The sequence below is a fragment of the Felis catus genome, chromosome X (genome assembly GCF_018350175.1).
Source record: "Felis catus isolate Fca126 chromosome X, F.catus_Fca126_mat1.0, whole genome shotgun sequence".
Classification (NCBI taxonomy): domain Eukaryota; kingdom Metazoa; phylum Chordata; class Mammalia; order Carnivora; family Felidae; genus Felis; species Felis catus.
Window position 1 is genome coordinate 24260081 of NC_058386.1, and position 12899 is coordinate 24272979.

Genomic DNA, 12899 nt, shown 5'->3' on the forward strand with positions numbered 1-12899 from the left:
ACACAGGGGGGTAACCTGGGTGAGTTACCAGCAGGAAAACCACGTAAGACTTGCACACACACTGGAACCAGATCTGTGCTCACCTTGCATTGAGAAGTTCAATATAATGCTCCTTCCTTACAAATACAGACAGACGGCCCTTTGCAGTCTGTCAGTCCCCATCAACCTCACCTGTGACCCGAGTTTGGCTCGCATTCGTTTTGCTCTCATGTCACCGAATATGCGGTGACATATTTGTCATGCAGTTTCCTTCATCTTCATTTGTGTTTTTCTCTCCAAATTAAATGAAGACACAGTTCCCCAGGGCCCAGGCTGCTTTACCTATTTATTCTTCTGTGTTTGCTTTATCCTCTTAAAGTTTACATTACAAAAGCGTGTGGGAAGCGCTGTGGAGTGGGTTAAGGTTCTCTAGAATGGAGGCTACAGGTGGTGTATGGGAAAGGTCGATGAGTGGGGAGAGGGAGGGGTGGCGACCGTAAAAGTGTTCGTCAGTCCTTTCGCTGCCCTGCCCGCCCCACTCTCAGAAACGAACACTGTGGTTGCCTTGTAAGCATTGAAACTGCCCTAGAGGCTTTCTTCTCCAAGCAAGTGTGGTCCGGAGACCTGCAGCATTATGATGGCTTATGGGCCACTTCCTCAGACATGCAGACTCTCGGGCCTCACTCTAGACTTCACTGAATAAGAATCTGCGTTTTAACAAGACACCCAGGTGATCATGCCTATGTTCAAGTTTGACTAGGACAGAATCCCAGGTGGGTATTATACTATCCCAAGGTATTGTAAAGGGCAAGGATCTTAAACTGAGCAAATTCCCCAATTTAATTGGCCGGTACCTACTTGGTCCCTCTTTTCCCATTAGGACTCCATCTCACAATCCTGCAGCGAACTCCGTTACGCGGTAGAGGGGAGGAGGAGACTCTTCAATCTCCTCCTTTCTGTGCCCCGCCCCCACCCCCACACTCCCAGAGAGCCGTCCACCAGCACTCTTCTCCTCAGCCCCTGTCACCTGGGGAAGATAGTGCTCCCCGCCCCTCTCCCCCCCCCCCCCCCCCGCCCAAAACTGAAGGAGCAGCGGCCAGGAGGGTTACTGCCAGGAGGACTCACAGTTTACATATCAATACAGGCTGAAGCACTTTGCAAAACTGCGCTTTAGAAACAATTATCACCTTGCCACCTGAGGTTTGGAGCAGCCCCCTCCCTTTCCGCACTCCGCTTCCTTTTGAAATGTGGCTTAAAGTGGTACCGAGAATTGCTCTGTGGGGGTGGAGGGGGGCAGGAGGAGAGAGAGATCGCGCGCAATAACAAATCTGCTTTAAAGAGAGGAGATGAAAAGGAGGTTACTGTGAGCGTGTCAGTTTAGGCATCGCTCTATGTACCTTTCTGCTCATAGAGAAATGGAACCGTAATTCTAAGGTGGCTAACGCAAGAATGGGTCAGCGTCCACGTTCGCCGTCCGCTTTTGCCTGGAAAGACAGATTCCCGTTATTTGAGGCGTCTCAGGGTCTTTTCCAAAAGATTCCCAGGCTACCCTCCTTCCTCCTCAGTCTTCTGAAAACTAAAACTCGCAAAGCGGTGGCGTTCTGTGGATTGGCTAGTACTAAAATATCCATTGGGTGGCAGTAACACTATCCTCTTTATGACTTGCAGCAAACCGGAGAATGCATTCAATCAAATGAACCGATCTTGTAGAAACACTGGAATCATTTATGCATTGCAGTTTCTCTTTCTTGTTTTCGCTCCTTCTTTCCTGGGATATTTTGAGTGGATTGTGGCTATTAATCAAGATTTCGTGCTATTCGTGGTTTGCTTGTCGTTTTCGGTCAGGATTAGCATCATTCAAGGCAAACGCAAAGCTGCTTTTTTTCCCCCACTCTTTTCTGAAAAATCATTTTTGGGGGCTGCTGAAGAGAGCTAGGACCCAGGAGACACCTTCCCAAACAGCAGGGGTTGTGTGCTTTCACACAGCAGTACTGTACAAGGAAAACCCCGTCGGATCTGTTATTGCGGGATACTTGTGAAATATACATAGGATTCTTTCTTATGGCTGCATCCCGGATCTGGAAATTTTACTTGGAGACCAAGAGGATCTGAAGGGCTACATGCATACAGAAGATTTGCAAGCAAGACTCCGATTCTTGTCATAGAGCTCTCAGACTTCCTCACTTACCGGCCTTTTTTCCCCGTTCTCCTTTTTTTTTTTTTTTTTTAATTAAATTTCTTCCCTCTTTTCCTGGTCTCTCCTTTCTCAGTGTCTCCTTTTCTATCTGCCTCTTCTTTTTTCTCCTAGTCGTCTTTTTCCCCCCTGCTCTGCACCTGGATTGTATCTTCACCAAACAATCGGGCACTTTGAGAACTAACTGGAGGCAGTCTTGTAGGGAAGAGCTGTATGGAATTATCTGCTTTTATGGTGAACTTGGCATTTGTGAATGGGTATCTTGTTCACAATATTAATTGCTAGCAAAAGCAAGAAAAAGAACACAGGAGTAAAACGTGGATTTTTCTGAATACGCATTGTGATGACCAGCAATTACCTTACCGACTGATATCCAGAGGAGAATAATTTGGAAGACTGTTGTGGGTAAGGTCATTTTATATATGCAAACCCATCAGTGGCGTGAGCAAACTTGGGCGTTTGTAATGGAAATGGGTGACTTGGATGATTGCTGCATCGCATTGATGGCTGTGATGTGGCCGTTATTGGCACTGAATGGAATAACTGCAGTTGGGTGTGTTGGTGTGTGTGTGTGCGTGTGTGTGTGTGTGTGTATGTAGGTCTGTATTCTGAGTGTAATTGAAAATAAATCAAAGCATCACTCCCCCCTCCAATTATTTTGATATGGAAGAGTGTCTTGAATTAATTCTGGGTAGACACTCTATTGTTTGGATGCAATATTTGTGGCTCCTGTGTTCTGGAAGGGGTAGCAGCAGTGAGAGGAACACTTACTGAAAAGCCCTATTTAAAATGAAACGAGCTACTCTTTATTCATTAAAAGAAATATGTTTTCAACTCAGTGCAGCATTCTGCTGCATTTCACAGCCGCAATGGGACCAGGGACATCCCACTTGTCAAGTTCTTAAACTTTAAGGTGATAATCGTTGTTAATTATTCTCTAGGTTGTGATTATTGGAGATTATTAAGTACCCTGGGCTACTTTTTTATCTACCGGATTATCGTTCGGAAAGAAAAGAAAAGAAAACAAAACAAAAAGCTGGAAATGATGAGCAAAATAGAGAATAGTGCAATATTATTTTAAATGTCACCAAATGCTTTCTTTCTCAAGTTCAATACACCAATAATATAATTATTTTCCTAATACCCTAAATAGCTGAAGCTGCGACCCACGTGCAGGGGAGTTGAAGGTCTGGAAGCAGAGACCATCCTTTTATTGCAATGCAGCCGGCTTTGGAAATACAGGCAATTGCATACTTCCCTTAACCTTAAGTTGAGGATGTGTCCTATCTGCTACGTCTATTTTACCCTTTCAGTAAAAAGTTAGAGACTAGAGCACGAAGGATGTTTAAGCATATTCTCCCTGGGAAATGGGATAAAAAAAAATCAATACTGATGACGTGGTTCAGTGCACTGTACTGCAATGCTAAAGTCCCATATTCAGAACCTATGATGAGAGAATGAAGCATTTACATGTGTTATAAATCTCACCTGGTAGATTGATCTTAAGGGGAGGGGAGAAGCTATGTGGATATGTAGGAAGATGGATGGAAGTCGTGCATAATCGGTGATTATGTAACTTCATTACATCAGCGAGCTTCAGTCAACGATAGTGAGATGAAATGATTGTATAGAGGCAGGCTCCATCACCCTGTTAACTTTTGAAGGCTTGTAACAGCTAACAGAGGAGGAGGAGGGCAGACAGAGATTAGCTCCAAGGGTCCTGTAAACCCTGATCTCTGTGGCATATTTAGCATGAGTTTTCTCATAGTGAGTTTCTGAGGGACAGCAGATCTATGTAAGCTTTAGGGCTGGACCAGAGCAATTTTAGCCACACCCGTGGAGAGTCCAAATGAGTCCGCAATGTTTCACAAGTGCCCCATTGAGTAATTGGGGCTGATGATCCCAGCCAAGGTCATAGTTCTGCACCCTATGATTGACATACATGACTCCAACTGAGTAGAAAGTTAAATCGGTTGAAATGAAGACTCTGAACAGAGTGACTATTTGGGGTCATCTCGCATTTTTCCTGTTAGAGCTTAATGCAGATTTCAGCCTGGTGTTTCCCTCATGAAAGCGATTGCTTCCACAGTGTGTCAGAAAAGAGGGTTTTTGTACCTTTACCTTTGCCTTGACAACCTCTTTCTGGGCCATTTTAACCCTCCGGGAAAAGAGAAGTAAAAACCTTCCAAGGTAATGGTATCTAGTTAAATTAAAAAAATGACTGGTAATGAATTCATTATTAATACAAATCTCAGAAATAAAGAACAACCCATTTTCAAGTTTTACTTATTGAATGGCTTAAAGGACATGTTGCAGCTGCCTGTGACTTTTACCATGAGATGAGATAAAGGTACTGTGCTCACCATACAGCGGAGGGAATACTGCAGAATAAAATGTCATTTACCCTGATGTTTTATTTGGAGCTGTGAATTTTTTTTTTTTTAAGAAAGAAGATACACATCAGCTCCTTTTGGCCTTCTAATGTTTGAGGATCTCTTTTTCCCTCAATAGATTAAAAATTCCCTCAAAATTCAACTCTGCTGAAATCCTAACCCTGTTGAATTAAATCACCTTTCCATCTAGTTGTGCTATTTTCTATTTCCCTTTATGTTTATTTTACAAAGGAGGCTAAATGACTTTTCTGTTGTGGAGATAAGATGATTCTTCCTGTTTTTCCTACGGAGTCAGGTGCAGGATCTAGACATCCACTAAGTAACTTTGAAAAGATCTCCTTCCCCCAAATCAGAATGGTAGAATGGTGGAATGAAATTTTGAGCTGCGATTTTTTTGAGACGACTTTCTTATTTCTGCAGGACATGCCCAAACATTGATGTATTGTGCCAGTGGATTTGGAGGTTTGGTGTTCATATTGTGTAGAAAATTGAATGTGAAGTTAACTCCTGATTCCTTCCTTCAGGGGTCAGGGTAACACTACAGCTGCTTCCAGGCTGTTAGTCTCCAACTATGTACAGAAATATCGTTTGCAATGATATTTCCTGTAGTCCTTATTTTAATATTTTATAAATGACTTCCTCAGTTGTTTTCTGACATAAGCCACACATATGTTACCAAACGGCATATTCTGGAGGTTTTATAAGCTTGGTGGGGGATGGAAATAATACTAGAAAGAAATAGAAGTCTCTGAAAAAGACACTTACCATGAAACAGACGTACGCATGTAAATGCTGTCCTTTTACTTGAAGACTGCGTATATTCACATTAGGAAAGATAGTTTCAATCATTTTAATGGCACTTTGTAACCTGTTAATTTGTTTCGAAAGAGGATTATGTAACCAAGGCAGGTTATAGCGTTTTTCTTCAGTATCCTACAAATCAATAATAAAAAGCTTTGCTTAATAGGAAAACACTTAAACATGAAGGCAGTGAATAATTTAAAATACATTATCTGTTTCACTATTTCATTGCCCTTTTCTCAGCTCCAGTTATGTAGTTAGATTAGCAAATATTGAGGAAAACAGGAGAAGAGATGCCATTTATAAATATGGAAAGTACTGATTTTGTTTCCTGACTAGTTGCTTCAGCAAAGTCAGGAGATATAGCTGATAAGCAATCACAATATTCTCAAAACTGGAAAACAATTCAAAAGAGATGTTTATTATGTTTGCAATGTATGTGAGCAAATCATGTTATTGTTAACATGACTTATGCGTGAAACATTTTTAAGAACAACTGAACTTGTGGGGTTACTTTAAAATTTATATATATTTCAGATTCTTTTAGCCTGTTATAAACTGACACGTTTGGGGTATACTTTGCCTTACAACAGATATGATCTTTGCTGTTTGACAAATCTTATGTTTTTATAAAGCAGACTCCTCTAAAATGTGTGGCACCCAAAGCGCCCAAGTGTTGATTAATAAGACGTAAAAGTAGCAAGTTTTTTGGTAATGCTCAACCTATAAAGCGTAATTATAATAGCACCGTTTGGGCAGCTATAAATAAGGCCGTGTCGGCATTTTTATTGTTAAATTCCAATCCTATTTCCATTACTTGTATAAGGAATATTAAAGAGGAAGGAGCCCAGCTTTCTGATACAGACAGGTGTTGTGGAATTTGGGGCTGAGTCAGAGGGTCGGAGATGCACGTCATGCGCTAGCCTTGTGACTTCTGACCCTGCATTTCACCTCTCAGTGTTCAAGATAATCCTTTAAAATCAAGAATCATTTAAAATAGGATACTTAACACATTGCACTAAAGAAACAAGATGTGTGTCTCAGGGCTCACCATGATGGTATGCCTTAGAAACATAGGGAATTGTTATTATTAAGGGTTCTCCAAAGTTGTACGAATTTAACAGTGTCTTTTTTTGTCAAGGTCTTAGTGTAAATTTTTATAGGCTTTTCCTCGTCCTAATTACAGTTAGCTGTCAGGTAGTATTGTTCAGTCAGTAAGTAACAGACAAATTAAAGGCTTTGGTTCCTAACTTTCCCTCAGTACTCAGTTTTTTCGGCAGTGCTCATATGGGAACAAAACAAAACAAAAAAAACAGTTGCTTGTGAATAAGATTCAAAGTGTGGTAACTGAGAGTTTTGTGTGTGAGAGTGTTTTAAGCTGATTACTTGGTGTTTTGTTTTGTTTTGTTTTGTTTTTAATGCTCCCAAGTATTTAGACTTTCCTGTGTTTGGTACCAAGACTACACAAACAAACGTTGGGAAACAAACCGGATGCTACCACTTAAATCGGGTCATTTGACCAAAAGGGTACTCTCTTTTGTCACTTTCTTAAGGAAAGCATAATGCATTTGAATACTAAGTGTAATAGAGGCCATAAGAATAATATAAAGATAATAGTTCTGTTTGGGAATTTGCTCATTGCAATAATTACTAACGTTCTTTAGGGGGAGGCAGTCCCTCACGTGTCACCACTAACACTACATTTCTTTAGTGTGCTTGTATCTTGACGTTAATATATTTACATATATAAGAAAGGCATACTTAGTGATATGACCTTCCATGTACGTTTTTAAGTGACTGGATAACCAGGTGAAAAAGCAAGTGTTTGTATTTTGGTTCAGGTAAAATTGGAAAATGGAAAATTAACCCCGTAAATAAAAGTAAATGTACACAGACTTAAAGAACTTTCCTGCTATAGAGCAACCTTCTCTTTGTAACTTCCCAATGTCTTGCTTTTCATGTTAAGTATCCCTGATATTTCTTTGTTTCAGATGAATTTGATCATGCATGTTTATCTGACTTCATTGATGCCTATAAATAGCCAGCATTTTCTTGGTTTCCTATATTTTTAAAATGGATATTCCTTTTTGTCTAATGGAAATGCTTTAGATTTGCTCTGGCAGATTTACAAAGGAATATTATAGGAATGTAGACAGGCTTGTTTATTTGACAAATTCTGCTAATCACCTTACAAATATGCTTTTAATTTTCACCCAGAGAATGCCACCCTGGAGTATCTTACACTGCAGACAGCATTCCATTACAGGCCAAACACATGGCTCAGTGGACATACCCTCACTGCTCACCCTGACCATTGGCTTACAATGAAAAATCCTTAATTGACACGCTGTTTTGGTTCCCCTGTGCAGAAAAAAATGTGCAGGTATCAAAACTCTAAGAGTCCTAAGGCTTTTTTAGCTTTAGCGAAGGGATGACTGGCCGACCTGGTATTGCTTGCCTATCACAGGATCTGAAATTGCCAGGCAGTGAGCTGTGGATAAAGCAGAGGGAGAAAGCAAAGCACTTTAATATTTTTCTTCTGAAAGTCTGCTCTTTCCTGTTTTCATATTAAAACATTGAGAGTAATTTTTTTCATGGCAAGCTATTCAAAGAGTGTGTTATAGTTACTATGTTTATACATATAAAATACAATAAATGACACTAAATGAGCTATTCTGTCCACACAAGAGCTACGTATCTAAGAATATATTTTAGAGTGAAATTAGATAGTATTTTGTAATATTTCCTAAGTCAGCAAATAGTGTGTGGAGTTTGGACTAAGCAAAAAAATGAAATGGACTGTGAATTGTGATCATATAATTATAGAGTATCACTCTTTCAGTATGTTTGTTAATTATGTAGCTTACATTTTATGTGAATTATAATTATAAATAAATCACTGTATGAATAATCATAAAATTATTCATAGTGGTTTACTTTGTCATGGCCTGATCAAAATGAATTAATTGGTAGGTTCTTGCCCTATGAACATTTTCATGTAATACAACCGTGAATTAATATAGTGATCTTCATCATTTTCTGGTGTAAAGCTCCCCTTTCTAATTAAAAAAAAAAAATTAGAGGGCCACTTGATCATAGTTGTACTTTTAGTATCAGTTGATTGAACAAATACATAACAATAATCATAAATGATTATAAATATGATCATGCTTTTAAAAATTAATTTGACTATGGGTAGTCACAACCAAGTCTACTCATATCTTTGAAATGCACTCTTTATCTACAAAAAAAGTTTGGTGTATATTCTACATTCTAGACCCCTTGGAGTAACTCCTGCAGGCCTGGTAAATAAAAGGTATATATGTCTACACCCACAATACTCGCACATGCATCGTATTATCTTACACACAAAATAAAAGGCAGGTACACAGCCTGCTGAGATGCATATCAAAGGAATTACATTTTTGGATGCATAGAGTTGGAGTATCAAATTTCCTAAGAATATACGTTTAAAGTTCCAACACAGGTAAATTCACTTTCAAGTTTTAGAATTGAACTATTATAACATTAAGTGTCTGATATTATGCAATAGTTGCACTGTAAAATATAAAATAAGCATTGTTTTTATTGCAGTCAAATGGAAACCAATTATTATAAATGTAGCCAGAGCCGATTATGATAGCCTCATACAAATCTAGTGAAATTCTATGACGTGTAAAAGTATAGGAATGCCCCACTTTGTCATTTTAGCCAGTGAGGAAATTTTGAACCAGAAGAATGAAAGTATATTTCTAAGATTTCACAATTCGTTAGCTCTCCCAGGAAGCATGATTCCACTTTCCTGATACTATACAAGCCCTCAGTTGAGTATTTATGTCCTGGCATGAGATATTTTTTTAGTAGTGTGAAGCATAAGGAAAGTCATTGTTCTTGTTGAAGCAGATTTGAATGCATCTAATCCTTTGGCCTCTATGTCACTTAATTAACTTGTGATCACTCACTTGGCACCCCCACTTGGAATCTGTGGATTTTATTTATCCTTTATGTACACTGTACATTTTTGACCTCATGTGCTTTCTGGAGATACAATACAGGGAAAGTTGGGAAAATAGGTCACTGGTGGGAACTCCTTGCCTTTCCACACTGTCCTCTTTTCCATTAGCTTTATATGTCCCTACCTCCAAAAATCACTCTTCTTGGGAGCCCCTCCTTCTTCTGGACTTTCACACACATCCCAGCAGTGTTGAGTGCTACCTTATTCCTTCCAAAGTCATCCACCTAGAGGTCTTATCAAAATATCTTTTAGCCACATTTTATCCCTCTTTGAAGAGATGGAATTCCATATTTCATTTCTTCATCAACAAAGTCACTCTGCTTACATAGCCAATAACAGTGAACCAATTTGGGTGTAATGATGGCAATGTACCACCACACAGCTACTAAGTGAAGGAAATACAACCATACGTATGTATGATTTTTGTTAAGGTGATTGACATATGAACCACTGTTAATATGCTAAAAGGCAAATGTTGGGAATAATAGGCTTCACCCCTTTGTGTTATGATAGTGACATTTGGGAAAAAATATACCTTTTTTTTTTTCTGACCCAGAAAAAAAAAAAAAAGCCTTCAGTAGACCGCACTATATATGAAAAGGTGAGAGGAGGCTGTGGAGGACATACTTTTATTTTGGTTGGATCTTGCAGTGCCCTCTTGTCTTGCTGAGGAGGCAGCTGCTTAACATACCTGTTTGAAGAAATGACACCAGCTTTGGGTACCACAATGTTCCCAGCCTCTTGCCAACTTTATTTCGGAAGGAACACAGTCAGAGGAGCTAAAAATGGCAGTAAAAGTGGAAAACCGAGAGACTTAAAATGGTATCAGGTATTTTGTGTAAACAAAGCTTCATGTGGCCAAGGGAGAAAATTTGAAGGTAACAAATGAATCTGGTGGTTCTCAGTGCTTGCTTTTTGAATACCCCTGTTAAAGCCCCTAATTGTTCTCACCATGACTGAACTCCTGAATGGTACTCAAGAGGTTCCTAGCACCACAGTGTGTAGAGTAAATGCATTCGAGGGGTCTCTAGGGGGTTTGGACTCTGCTGCTTTCCCTTGTCGGGGTTCTCCTCCAGGCCCCTAATAACACAGTCACACAGCAAGCCGTTCATGTCAGTGGGGGTGCTCACTGCAATGAGTGAACAGTTTAGCTTCGCTCCAGGGGGCCACTGCCTGTCTCTTTAGTATTTCCAAGTCCCAGCATTGTGCATGGCTTGTAGTAGGTCACCAGTACATCATTGTGGCATGAACAAATGGTTAAACATTTAGTGACAACAGATCAGTTTTAGGTCAAAGTTCTCCCAACGCTGTGATGCAGGGTAAAGTGAGACAAAAAATGCTGATTGAAGAAAGAAAAAAAAAAGGAAAATTGAGCAATAAAGGATATAGGATTAGTATTAGTAGTTTGTAATCTACAAATGGACAGAGGGAGAAGAAATGGGCAACACTTCTTTCCTCCCTTCCTCCCTTCCTCCCTTCCTTCCTTCCTTCCTTCCTTCCTTCCTTCCTTCCTTCCTTCCTTCCTTCCTCTTCCTTCTCCTTCCTTCTCTTTCCCCTTCCTTCTACTCCCAGCATAAATATTTGAGTGCCTTCAGCTATAAGAAGATGTTCAAGGGATACAGACAGGAGCAATGGCATATATTTTGCCCAAAGATGGTTAGTCAGGGGTCAGGGTAATAAATGAAATCATATATAGTTGTAATTCAAGATAGTCTACTTCTGAGAGAGCTATCAAGTATGGTACAGGCTTGGGAAAGGGTCAGAACACATGCACTTGGAGAGATTAGGAGAAGTTTGTTAAAGGAAATGAGGTTTAGCTAGACTTTGAAGGAGCTCACATTGGTAGCACAAAGAAAAACATTCCAGACAGAGGAGAACCAAGAAGAGAGATATAGTAATATCATGGGGTACACGATGCACAATGTAAGAAGATAAGGCTGGAGGCCCAAGTCTCCAGGTCTGGCAGCCAGAAACAAATGGAATGGGGTTTCATGAGAATAAGGAAAACAGAACCTTTTTATGACCTACTCAGCTTTATGCTTTAGGGAAAGAGGAATAAATTAAGAGTCTGTATCTCCAGGGTATCTTTGATTCCAAGTTGTGTGAATTTCCCATGGACTTCCAAGTTCCATCTCTTATAACTTTGTACCCATTGAACTTCTCTGTTCTCCAACAGCCATCATAGGCTCTGTTTTCTTTTCTCTTTGCTCCTTTCTTAGACTAAACCACTGTTACCAGTGCTAGATAAATACAGAGCCAAAATTTAAAATTAACTTTTCTTTTAAGCAGAAGGCAACATTCTATAATGGAATGTATCCATTCAAACTCTCTTTGCTTAGTTAAAAAGTTGCCACCCACCCTAGCAAAAATGCTGTGGTTTATATGCAACTCTTCAGTGAGAATGTTTGGCAATTCATTTGGGAAGAAGGGGAAGTTGGAGAAGGCAGCTGGGGAGAAAAAGAAAAAGGAAAGTGCTTTATATAATGTAATGGCAAAGTAAAAATATAAATTCCAAAATGGTTTTATATTAAGATCATGCGGAAAAAGAGTATTGCTTTAGAGCATAATATACATTCAGTAATAAGAAAATAGGATTTATTCCTAACAAGTATGAACTATTTTGTCAACCCCCAATAATTATAACACTTTGGAACTCTAGAAGGACGTAAAAAACCCTCATTTTAGTTGAGTTATGTTCTTTGTCTTACCAAATACTTTGTCTACACTTCTAAGTGGAATGAAACAAACCCATAAGGATTGTTTTTTCCATACTTTTTCTGATCTTTCTATATTGGAATTTCTAGTACATTGGGAAATGGCCAAACATTGAAGACAAAATGAATAGCGATACAATTTATGTAGGCACAAGCTAAAAATTATGTGTGTGGTTATCAGGATTCACCTAAAAGAACAAGTAGCACAGTCTAGTTATTAAACCTCACTCCCTTACCCTAAGGATATTGATTCCGTTGTGGAATTTGCACTTTTAAAGACTGTTGAGGTCAGTGGGAGCACCAGGGTGTGCCTTGGGAAGGTTTCACCCAAGCCCTCTCAAATCTCTTGTCAGTATTCCCTCCCCCCATATATATTATGGATACTGAATGATTTCTCATTCTCCAAAGTACCCTACCAACTCGGCGTCAACTTTTCAAATTTGAATACCTTGCCCACCATAATGGCACAAGCTAAGACCCTCCTATGCTGAGATGTGGGTGTGGCCATTCTCTCAGATGATTATTGAGGGGCCCTTGTGGCTTATGCGGGCTCTTGGTAATCACCGTTCTTTGATCTTATTCAGTTAGCAAAATCACTCCTTCCAATATGCATTTTAATTGAATAACTGCTTCATGTGAATGAATGAGAGAACTCTTTGAGGATCCTGTCTATTGTAAGGATTGTGCCTAACATGGGCTGAAGATGTTAAAGACAGTTCTTGCTGACAAAAGTTTATGGTCTAGTGGGGAAGACATCTATGTTCAGTTGGGTTCCCTAGAAACAGAAGATTTCGTTGCTTCTG

At 39.5% G+C, this 12899-nt stretch overlaps 1 protein-coding gene across 1 annotated transcript in view; it reads left to right on the forward strand.

Moving 5' to 3' along the window:
- The first annotated feature begins 1152 nt into the window (after window positions 1-1152).
- Window positions 1153-12899, forward strand: part of IL1RAPL1 (interleukin 1 receptor accessory protein like 1) — a 1343469-nt gene continuing 1331722 nt past the window's right edge. The window contains exon 1 of the mRNA XM_045050816.1: window positions 1153-2578. The gene's annotated coding sequence lies outside the window, so the exon portion shown is untranslated. The remainder of the gene's footprint in view (window positions 2579-12899) is intronic.